Source organism: Gopherus flavomarginatus, chromosome 3, assembly GCF_025201925.1.
Source record: "Gopherus flavomarginatus isolate rGopFla2 chromosome 3, rGopFla2.mat.asm, whole genome shotgun sequence".
NCBI classification, from domain to species: domain Eukaryota; kingdom Metazoa; phylum Chordata; order Testudines; family Testudinidae; genus Gopherus; species Gopherus flavomarginatus.
Window position 1 is genome coordinate 132,818,780 of NC_066619.1, and position 11,378 is coordinate 132,830,157.

General features: G+C 45.3%; 1 long non-coding RNA gene across 2 annotated transcripts; it reads right to left on the reverse strand.

The window, feature by feature from the left end:
• Window positions 1-286: 286 nt before the first annotated feature.
• On the reverse strand, window positions 287-4,309 carry LOC127048495 (uncharacterized). Of its 2 annotated transcripts, none has more exons than XR_007773692.1 (3): window positions 3,414-4,309; window positions 2,040-2,191; window positions 287-909 (listed from the first exon to the last, which is right to left on the reverse strand). It is a non-coding gene; the product is annotated as an uncharacterized LOC127048495 (long non-coding RNA). The 2 variants fall into 2 exon arrangements; XR_007773691.1 differs by having other exon boundaries at window positions 287-1,662.
• Between the last annotated feature and the right edge of the window lie 7,069 nt (window positions 4,310-11,378).

Below are 11,378 nucleotides of genomic sequence, written 5' to 3' on the forward strand. Positions count from 1 at the left end.
TGAACTTTTAGCAAGAGTTCTGCAGAGTCCCACGAAGGCAGACCTATAAATCCATGAAAAGGGGTGTTTATGGACATGCTGATAGACTGAAAACAATAATTGTGCCCGACTCTAAAATAACACTTATGGACTAGAGGCAGCCCATGTGGTCCTCAAGTATACTCAAATGTCATGGTGATGGGTGCAGTCTGAGAACCTGAACAGAACTGTGCCTACATAGAACCCCATTAAAGACAACTGCCAAACGTGGGCTGAAGACTGTATCTACTGTTCACATAGGCAGAAATACATTCCATTGATTTTAATCACACTACAAAAGATTCTTTCGGAGCAATAACAGGAACTGGTAACTCACAAATCCACTGTTAGAAACAAACTGCAGTTTTCCAGGTATGGGATGTAGAACTGTTTCATTGTTATTACCCTGCACTAATTTTGTCTGTTAACTTTGCATTCTTTGTGATGTTTTAAACTAGGTTTATATTTCCATCTTGAAGCACCTCAAACACTTTGAAATTAGTTATGGTGATTTTTACAATATATATTTGAATTGCAGTAATGCCCAGAAACCCCAATCATGGACCAGGATGCCAATGCGCTAGGTGCTGTACAAACACAGAACAAAAAGACAGTCCCTGCATCATAGGAAAGTGTTTTATACATGTTGATTGCTGTTTTCACCTAGAATTTGGTAGATCAAGTAATTGCAAACGTGTAACCACAAAGTTGTAAGTGTACACGAGGTTAAAAATTAACTCCCAATTCCTCATTTGTCACATACTAAAATTTTAGTCAATACATTTAGGAGTCTGTTTGCATGGGTCTAGTTTCATGATTGGACCCTTAAAAAGCTGCTCCAAATTTTGATAGCAGAATGAACCAAAATTCTTTCCTCCTGTTAAATTAAGCCTAAGAAGAAAGAGGATATCTACATTAATGGCTAAAAATCCAAAGCCAACCAACCAAATAAAACACAAATGTCAGTAGATAGAAAGAAAAGACAAGCACTATAATGCCTAACACAAAAATGCAAGAACTCCCTTAACTCTAAAAAGTGAACTGAAAATGAACAACCAGACATGTGATACTGTAAGACAACAGTTTTCAAACAACTCCTGCTAAAGTGGATTCTAACATGGTTTCAAAGTCAGTGGCGGCATATCCAGCCTTCTTCAAACCATTTTAGTAGCCTACACTATTTACCTGGGTTACATATCTTTTTTTAAACCCAGTTCTTACATGGTTTTGACCCATCCACATTAACCCTTAAGACCATATTAAAGTACACCTCTACCCTGATATAATGTGATCCGATATAACATGAATTTGGATATAACGCAGTAAAGCAGTGCTCCAGGGGGGCAGTGCTGTCCACTCTGGCGGATCAAAGCAAGTTCAATATAACACGGTTTCACCTATAACGAGGTAAAATTTTTTGTCTCCCTAGGACAGCGTTATATTAAGGTAGAAGTGTAGTTGAACAGGAGCTGTTCTTGAAAACAATACTGTATTTACAGTAACTCCATTTTCAAACAATACCCAGGCCAACATAGATAAGGCCTTTAAACTGCCTGAAATTTATTCCTTTTTCCCTCCATGGGAGTTTGGGAATGCTGCAGCTGATGTAGTCTTCATCAAGGTCTTCCAAAGAATGCTAAAGTCCTGCAGAGAAATGAAGAAAGACTCTAACAGGTCTTTTTACATTTGAAATAAAAGGCCCATAGACATATCAAAAGGAGTAGGAAAGGGCATAAGATATGGGCTATATAGATCCAACTGCAGGATCAGGACCTCTATAGGGGTATGTATGTGTATATTATTGCTTCACAGTTCACCTTTAAAGAGTGTTTTACCCAAACCCATATAGAACATATTTTCTGCACTGCATACTGTGGCTCTATTAGTATGCACGAGTCCACAGCTATTACTTAAAACTTAAGGGACACCTGCAATGTAAACAGAAGACACTGATTGCTACACTTTAGAAACAAAAGGGATGATTTAGCCAGTTTGTCTGTTAGAGCAAGGATAGTGGTTACCTTAAAAAGACTTCAAATGTTTGCACCTCTCACACATTCCAATCATGAGCTCTGTTTATTCTGTTTTAATCTTCCTTGCCATCAGAGCATCCAGTCTGATGAAGTATCAACAAAATGTCAGTTCCAGTAGAAAGCAATACTCGTGCTAATGGCTGTGATGGAGAGCATGGATACAAAAGGTATTTGTAAAAACTGTTTTTAAAAATTCATGTTTTTCCACATATACAGTTGTAATACCACAGGCCTCAAATTTGCAGCACTTATGAATGTGCTTCCCAGGATGTCATAGGAATCATTGTCATACGAAACAGGACTCTAGACAGTTAAATAACTGTATAACTTCCCTTTAATGCTCCTGAAGTGAAAGATAGCAAAACTACTAAAAACAGGAGTGGGAATTGTTTGTTATTGAAAAGTAGCTTCAAAGCTTGAGAAGGTGACAAATGATTTGTTTCCTAAAGCCCTCTAATTACCCTCAACAAATCTATTATTTCCCTTAGCACATTGCTGTCTTTGTACAGTATAGGAAAGGGAAGTAAATAGCTTTATTTAGGAACCTGGATGCACTGAGATGCTGAGAGAATGCATCGGTGCTTGCAAGGGGGGGAAAAAAACAGAATCAAATCTTTATCTAAAGACTGGATTATGATTCTGCTGAAGGACAAAAAGACTATGAGGGGTGGGGGAGAGTGAAAGACATTTCATTCTGTAGCACATCACTCGATATTATGAGGCAAAGACAGTTGTTTCTCTAAGAACAAAAAGAACACTTTTTCCTAACATATTGCTGGTTAATCTTAGACTGATTTGCAGGAAAACAAACACTAAATAACTGGATACAAGCAACATGCAGTTTCTTTCATCTCCTTTGTAGGGATTTAATGATAGCTAAATTTAAATTTATTTCAAAGGAAATGCTGGGGAAAACCACAGGGTAGAGAGGATCTATTAATGTCTGATTAACTGAGCTAAAACTCTGGACAGTACAAGGCTTTAGACAGATTATAGGCAGTTTGGTCCGGTTCATATTGTGGCTTTTAACCTTGAACCTGAGCCATGGAATAACTGTTTTACAACTGAAGTGTAGATAAGGCCCTACTGGTAAAGGCCAGACACTTTGGTTTGCCTGCATGGAGACTGCAGGGCTAAGTTACTGTATAATGACTTTTGAGGCAAAATTCAGATCTCCCTTTCCCTCTTACATTAACTGTGAATTTGGCCCTGCTTACAGGTCTGCATGGTTGGCCTTTTAATAACTGTACTTATTGCAGACTGTCCTTCTTAAAAATTATCACATCTCCTCACCCCCTTACTGTATTTTGTTCAAGAGTTGCGCAAACTTTGAAAGAATTGCATGAAATTTCAATTTGCTACCTCAAAAGATTGCAAATAGAGGCCTCGTTTTATTTGACTGACTCTTTTTCCATCACTTATTGCCAGCTCTGAAACAATGGTTTGTGTTGGTCTAGAGGTTTCCTAAGTCTCTTTCAAACAGTTATGCTGGATCCAAGATAAAAAAAATCGCATTAGAGGTAATGCTTTCGTACTTAAATTCACGCAGTATCAGTATATGATTTGTGTGCAACACAAGACTCATTCATACAGAGAATACCAGGGAGACCCATAAAAATTACTGAGAGGTAACTTTGAGGAGAGAAATAGGTTGCATTACAATTTTGCCAAAAGCAGTTAAAAGGAAACCTAAATGAAGATGTAAATGACAGTTAAATGCACACAATGACATCATCTTATCCTGTACAGCACTCAGTAATGCAAAGCAGAACTATACACTCCCTCTGAAGATTTGCCCGATAGTAACCTCGAGCAGGGAGAGACAGACTTAGCCAGAAGTAAAAACATGCAATTTCCTTGCCAACATTAAGACAAGCAAGCACCAGGGGTATCTGCAGCATAAGTCAGGCAGAGTGGAGCCTTTGAGAGGTAGAAGAGGAAAAATAACAACAATGAAGGATATTTGTTGACTTTTTGCCTTGGAAGAATTAACTGGTGCCCAAATAGATCCTCTGCTTTGCATACAATGAACCTTTTCCCTTTTCACTCCCTGTCTGTTGCCACACCCCTGCCCCCATGTTTCCCTGAGTTAGGAGGAAGCCAAGGTTTGGTTCTGGGGGAGTTTACTGGGGCGCAGAGGCAGGGTTTGGATCAGCCGGGCTCTTTGTGGGGCATCCCAGTGGATTGTCTCCTGTGGGGATGGGGCTCTGAGGCGGGGAGTTTCCATGGAGGCTGTGGTGGAGCTGAGCAGAGAGGTTCTGGTGGGATGAGGGGGGGCCGGTGGGATAAGGGGGGGCCAGCAAGTTAGGGTGCTGGTGGGATACGGGGGGGCAGTAGGCTGCAGGAGGGCTGGTGGGATAAGGGAGAGGCCGGTGGGATGGGGGACCTGGCGGGATAAGGGGGGCCTGGCAGGATAAAGGGGGAGGTGGGTGGGATGGGGGGCCCAGCAGGAGATTAGGGGGGCAGTGGGACAAGGGGGGAGACCAGTGGGATGGGGGGTGAGGTGGGATAAGGGGGGGTCCAGTGGGATACAGGGGGGCCGGTAGGATAAAGGGGGGCCGGTGAGAGGAGGAGGAGGCTGGCGGCAGAAGGGGGGCGGTAGGATGGGAGGGGCCGGCGGGATACAGGGGACGGTGGACAGGAGGCGGAGGATGAGGAGCGACCGGCGGGAGAAGGAGGGCGGAAGGGGGGGCTCCCTAGGGCCGGCGGGAGACGGGGGGGGGGGCTCCCTGGGGCCGGCGGGAGACGGGGGGCGGTAGAATGACGGGGGGGGCACTTAGGGCCGGCGGGAGACGGGGGGCGCCCTGGGGCCGGGAGGGGCCGGCGGGAGACGGGGGGGGGGCGCTCCCTGGGCCGGGAGGGGCCGGCACGTCATTCAGGACACTGTAGCGTGGGGGGGTCACTAGAGTTGAAGGAAAGGCCCCGAGGCTGCAGCTCCCCGCACGCTGCGCTCCCGAGCGGGGTCCCAGGGCTCCCAACCTTCGCTAAGGGCCTCGGGGGGAGACTCGCAGCCCCCGGCCCGCGAACCCCACCCCAGGCCTTGGCGGAGCAGGGAGCGCCGCGCAGGCGCAGTGAGCCGTGGCGTTTGACCGCCAGTTACCCGGCAGCGGCGAGCGACCGCGAAGTAGGTGAAAGGTAACTCGGTGTTAGCACTCTCCTCCCGCCGCCGCGGCAGAGTGCGCGTGCGCAACAAGTGCCACGCGCATCCCCCCGGTCCTGCCCCGCCCCCTTGCGCCTTTCCCAGGGCGCGCGGGCGGGGGCGCTGAGTGCGTGCCGGGGGCGGGGCTGCCCGCTGCAAAGCGCGGCCGGCTGGGAGCGTGCTGGGTCCCTGGCTTGCCTGCTCCGCTCCCGCAAGTAGGGAGGGCCCGGGACTCTGCAGTTCCCACCGGCAGCAGGAAGTCCCCTTGGCAGAACGGGAGCTCTCCCGCGGGGCGTGCATGGAGGAAAGCCGGAGCTCGGAGACAGCAGCATAGAGTAAAGCTCGCAGCTGCTGTCCACCGTCCCCCTCCATCTCTGCAGGCTCATGTCTCCAGGCAAAAGCTTCTCCAATAAAAATGTTGGGGTGTGTGTATAATTACACCGGCAAGTGAGGGGGAATGGGCTATTGACTCCTAGAATATCAGGGTTGGAAGGGACCTCAGGAAGTCACCTAGTCCAACCCCCTGCTCAAAGCAGGACCAACCCCAACTAAATCATCCCAGCCAGGGCTTTGTCAAGCCAGGCCTTAAAAACCTCTAAGAGTGGAGATTCCACCACCTTCCTAAGTAACCCATTCCAGTGCTTCACCACCCTCCTAGTGAAATAGTGTTTCCTAATATCCACGCTAGACCCCCTTCCACTGCAACTTGAGACCATTACTCCTTGTTCTGTCATCTGCTACCACTGAGAACAGCCAAGTTCCATCCTCTTTGGAACCCCCCTTCAGGTAGTTGAAGGCTGCTATCAAATCCCCCCTCACTCTTCTCTTCTGCAGACTAAACAATCCCAGTTCCCTCAGCCTCTCCTCGTAAGTCATGTTCCCCAGCCCCCTAATCATTTTTGTTGCCCTCTGCTGGACTCTCCAATTTTTCCACATCTCTTCTGTAGTGGGTTGCCCAAAACTGGACAATACTCCAGATGTGGCCTTACCAGTGCCGAATAGAGGGGAATAATCAGTTCCCTCGATCTGTTGCCAGTGTTTCTACTAATGCAGCCCAATATGCCATTAGCCTTCTTGGCAACAAGGGCACATTGTTGACTCATATCTAGTTTCTCGTCCACTGTAATCCCCAGGTCCTTTTCGGCCAAACTGCTGCTTAGCCAGTCGGTGCCTATCCTGTAGCATTGCATGGGGATTCTTCCATCCTAAGTGCAGGACTGTGCACTTGGCCTTGTAGAACCTCATCAGATTTCTTTTGGCCCAATTCTCCAATTTGTCTAGGTCAATCTGGACCCTATTCCTACCCTCTAGGGTATCAATCTCTCCCCTCAGCTTACTGTCATTCGCAAACTTGCTGAGGGTGCAATTCATCCCATCATCCAGACCATTAATGAAGATGTTGAACAAAACCGGCCCCTGGACTGACCCTTGGGGCACTCCGCTTGATACTGGCTGCCAACTAGACATTGAGTTGTTGATCACTACCCATTGAGCCCGACAATCTAGCCAGCTTTCTATCCACCTTATAGTCCATTCATACAATCCATACTTTTTTAACTTGCTGTCAAGAATACTGTGGGAGACCGTACCAAAAAAATTGCTAAAGTCAAGATATATTATGTCCACTTCTTTCCCCATATCCACAGAGCCAGTTATCTTGCCCTTGGTGAATCCATGTTGACTGTTTCTGATCACCTTCCTCTCCTCTGAGTGCTTCAAAATGGTTTCCTTGAAGACCTGCTCCATGATTTTTCCAGGGACTGGGGTGAGGCTGACCGGTCTGTAATTCACCGGTTTCTTCTTTTTCCCTTTTTTAAAGATGGCGCTATATTTGCCTTTTTCCAATCATCCGGGACCTACCCCGATTGCCACCAGTTTTCAAAGATAATGGCCAATGGCTCTGCAATCACATCAGCCAATTCCCTCAGCACCCTTGGATGCATTAGATCTGGACCCATGGCCTTGTGCATGTCCAGCTTTTCGAAATAGTCCTTAACCAGGTCTTTCTTCACAGAGGGCTGGTCACCTCCTCCCCATACTGTGCTGCCTAGTGCTGCAGTCTGGGAGCTGACTTTGTCTGCGAATATTGAGGCAAAACAAGCATTGAGTACTTCAGCTTTTTCCACATCATTTCTCACTAGGTTGCCTCCCCCATTCAGTAAGGGTCCCACACTTTCCCTGACCACCTTCTTGTTACTAACATACCTGTAGAAACCGTTACCCTTCACATCCCTTGCTAGCTGCAACTCCAGTTTTGTTTTGGCCTTCCTGATTACACCCTTGCATGCTCAAGCAATATTTTTATACTCCTCCCTAGTCATCTGTCCAAGTTTCCACTTCTTGTAAACTTCCTTTACGTGTTTAAGCTCACCGAAGATTTCTCTTTTAAGCCAAGCTGGTCACCTGCCATATTGCTATTTTTTCTGCACATCAGGATGGTTTGTTCCTGTGCCCTCAATAGGGCTTCTTTAAAATACAGCCAGCTTTCCTGGACTCCTTTCCTCTGCATATTAGCCTCCCAGGGGATCCTGCCCATCAGTTCCCTGAGGGAGTCAGTCTGCTTTTCTGAAGTCCAGAGTCCATATTCTGCTGCTCTCCTTTCTTCCTTTTGTCAGGATCCTGAACTCAACCATCTCATGGTCACTGCTGCCCAAGTTGCCACCCACTTCTACTTCCCCTACCAATTCTTCCCTGTTTGTGAGCAGCAGGTCAAGAGGAGAACGGCCCATGGTTGGTTCCTCCAGCAGTTGCACCAGGAAGTTGTCTCCAACACTCTCCAAAAACTTCCTGGATTGTCTGTGCACCGCTGTATTGCTCTCCCAGCAGATGTCAGGGTGACTGAAGTCTCCCATTAGAACCAGGGCCCGTGTTCTGGAAACTTCAGTTAATTGTCAGAAGAAAGCCTCGTCTACTCATCTTCTTGGTCCGTTAGTCTATAGTACATGCCCACTATGACAGCATCCTTGTTCTCGCTTCTAAACTTAACCCAAAGACTCTCAACAGGCTGGATTCATTTCCCAGCCCTGTGGGACCTAGTGCAAGTTCCTGATCTGTGAAATGGGGTAATGTTTCCTTTTTCAAACCCTTTTGTTTGTCTTACTGATTTAGACTGAAAGCTCTCTGGAGCAGGTACTCCTCTTGCTCTGTGCATGAACATAGTGTAGCATAATGCAGACCTGATCAGAGATGAGCCTCTTGACACAGTTATAAGAATAAAAGCCCACATCCTTTTCTATGTGCAGTTCCTCAGTACATTTATATGCACTTTTGCAGAGCAGTTGGAGATCTACAGATGAAAAATGCTACGAGCATTATGTTTACAAAGAGAGCATGTAGTATTACTTAAGTTACACTTAAACTGAAACCACTACTCCTTGAAAAAAAGTCTTCCATGTCATCAACTGTTGAAGGCACAAATCTTTTGTCACCTTTATTGATGCCTTAATTTTTTGTGCAGCTTTTATTACTAGTGGCAAGATTTCATTTAGTCACTTTGATGAACAACATCACGCTTAACAGATGACTTCATTGCTATAACATATCTTTTAGGAGCCATTAGAGCTAGGCGGACAAATGACCTCATTTTGTACTTAGTTGCTTTTTTCTGTTTATGATCTCATTTAAGGAGTCTGACTAATCCAGGCTTGGCAATTATTCATGGAGCCTTTGACATTTGTCAGCCATTTCCAGTGTGGAAGAGACAGAGTCATTACTGTAAAATAGGTGGGTCAATATATTATGTGATATGAGTTACAGTCCCCAGTTGCTAGTGGTCAGAGCTAATATTCTCAAAACAACTCTGAAATAGCAATGGTAGCGAGTTAGTGAGGCCAAGCATTGTGACTGAAGGTGCCATTCGTTACACTGTACTGTTCCTTGAACGAGTGGAGGACTACAGTTTCCAGGTGATAGTGCCTTAAGAACATATGAACAGCCATACTGGGTCAGACCAAAGGTCCAGCTAGCCCAATATCCTGTGTTCCGATGGTGGCCAATGCCAGGTGCCCCAGAGGGAGTGAACAGAACAGGGGATCATCAAGTAATCCATTCTCTGTTGCCTATTCCCAGCTTCTGGCAAACAAAGACTAGGAACACCATCCCTGCCCATCCTGGCTAATAGCCATTGATGGATCTATCCTCCATGAATTTATTTAGTTCTTTTTCAACCCTGTTATAGTCTTGATCTTCACAATATCCTCTGGCAAGGAGTTCCACAGGTTGACTGTGCGTTGTGTGAAAAAATACTTCCTTTTGTTTGTTTGAAATCTGCTGCCTATTAATTTAATTTGATGACCCCCTAGTTCTTGTGTTAGGAGAAGGAGTAAATAACACTTCCTTATTTACTTTCTTCACCTCAGTCCTGATTTTATAGACCTCAATCATATCCTACCTTAGTCATCTCTTTTCCAAGCTGAACAGTTCCAGCCTTATGCCAGCTGTTCCATACTCCTAATTGTTTTGGTTGCTGTTTTCTGAATCTTTCCCAATATACCTTTTTTGAGATCGGGCCACCACATCTGCATGCAGTATTCAAGATGTGACCCTACCATGGATTTATATAGAGGCAATATGATATTTTCTGTCTTATTCTCTATCCCTTTCTTAAGGATTCCCAACATTCTGTTAGCTTTTTTGACTGCTGCTGCACACTGAGTGGATGTTTTCAGAGAACTATCCACAATGACTCCAAGATCTCTTTCTTAGAATCATAGAATATCAGGGTTGGAAGGGACCTCAGGAGGTCATCTAGTCCAACCACCTGCTCAAAGCAGGACCAATCCCCAGACAGATTTTTACCCCAGTTCCCTAAATGGTCTGTCTCAAGGATTGAACTTACAACCCTGGGTTTAGCAGGCCAATGCTCAAACCACTGAGCTATCCCTCCCACCCTTCTTGAGTGGTAACAGCTAATTTAAACCCCATCATTGTATATGAATAGCTGGGATTATGTTTTCCAATGTGCATTACTTAGCATTTATCAACATTAAACTTCATCTACCATTTTGTTGCCCAGTCACCTAGTTTTTTGAGATCCTTTTGTAGCTCTTCACAGTCTGCCTGGGACTTAACTATCTTGAGTAGTTTTGTATCATCTGCAAATTTTGCCACCTCACTAGTTCCATTACAAACCTCTGGGGGACACCACTATTTACCTCTCTCTGGTCTGAAAACTGACCATTTATTCCTACTCTTTGTTTCCTATCTTTTAACCAGTTACCAATCCATGAGAGGACCTTCCCTATTATCCCATGACAGCATACTTTGCTTAACAGCCTTTGGTGAGGGACCTGGTCAAAGGCTTTCTGAAAATTTAAGTACACTATATCCACTGGATCCCCCTTGTCCATATGCTTGTTGACCCTCTCAAAGAATTCTAGTAGATTGGTGAGGCATGATTTTCCTTTACAAAAACCATGTTGACTCTTCCCCAACAAGTTATGTTAATTTATGTGTCTGACAATTTTGTTCTTTACTATAGTTTTAATCAGTTTGCCTGGTACTGAAATCAGGCTTACCAGCCTGTAATTGCCAGGATCACCTCTTGAGCCCTTTTTAAAAATTGGCATCACATTAGCTGTCCTCCAGTTATCTAGTACAGAAGCTAATTTAAATGATAGGTTATGGTTAGGCCTCAACTGGAGTATTGTGTCCAGTTCTGGGCACCGCATTTCAAGAAAGATGTGGAGAAATTGGAGAGGGTCCAGAAAAGAGCAACAAGAATGATTAAAGGTCTTGAGAACATGACCTATGAAGGAAGGCTGAAGGAATTTGGTTTGTTTAGTTTGGAAAAGAGAAGACTGAGAGGGGACATGATAGCAGTTTTCAGGTATCTAAAAGGGTGTCATCAGGAGGAGGGAGAAAACTTGTTCACCTTAGCCTCCAATCATAGAACAAGAAGCAATGGGCTTAAACTGCAGCAAGGGAGATTTAGGTTGGACATTAGGAAAAAGTTCCTAACTGTCAGGGTAGTTAAACACTGGAATAGATTGCCTAGGGAAGTTGTGGAATCTCCATCTCTGGAGATATTTAAGAGTAGGTTAGATAAATGTCTATCAGGGATGGTCTAGACAGTATTTGGTCCTGCCATGAGGGCAGGGGACTGGACTCGATGACCTCTCGAGGTCCCTTCCAGTCCTAGAGTCTATGAGTCTATGAGTTATGTTGTCAGAAGCTCCCGATAGGTGCTC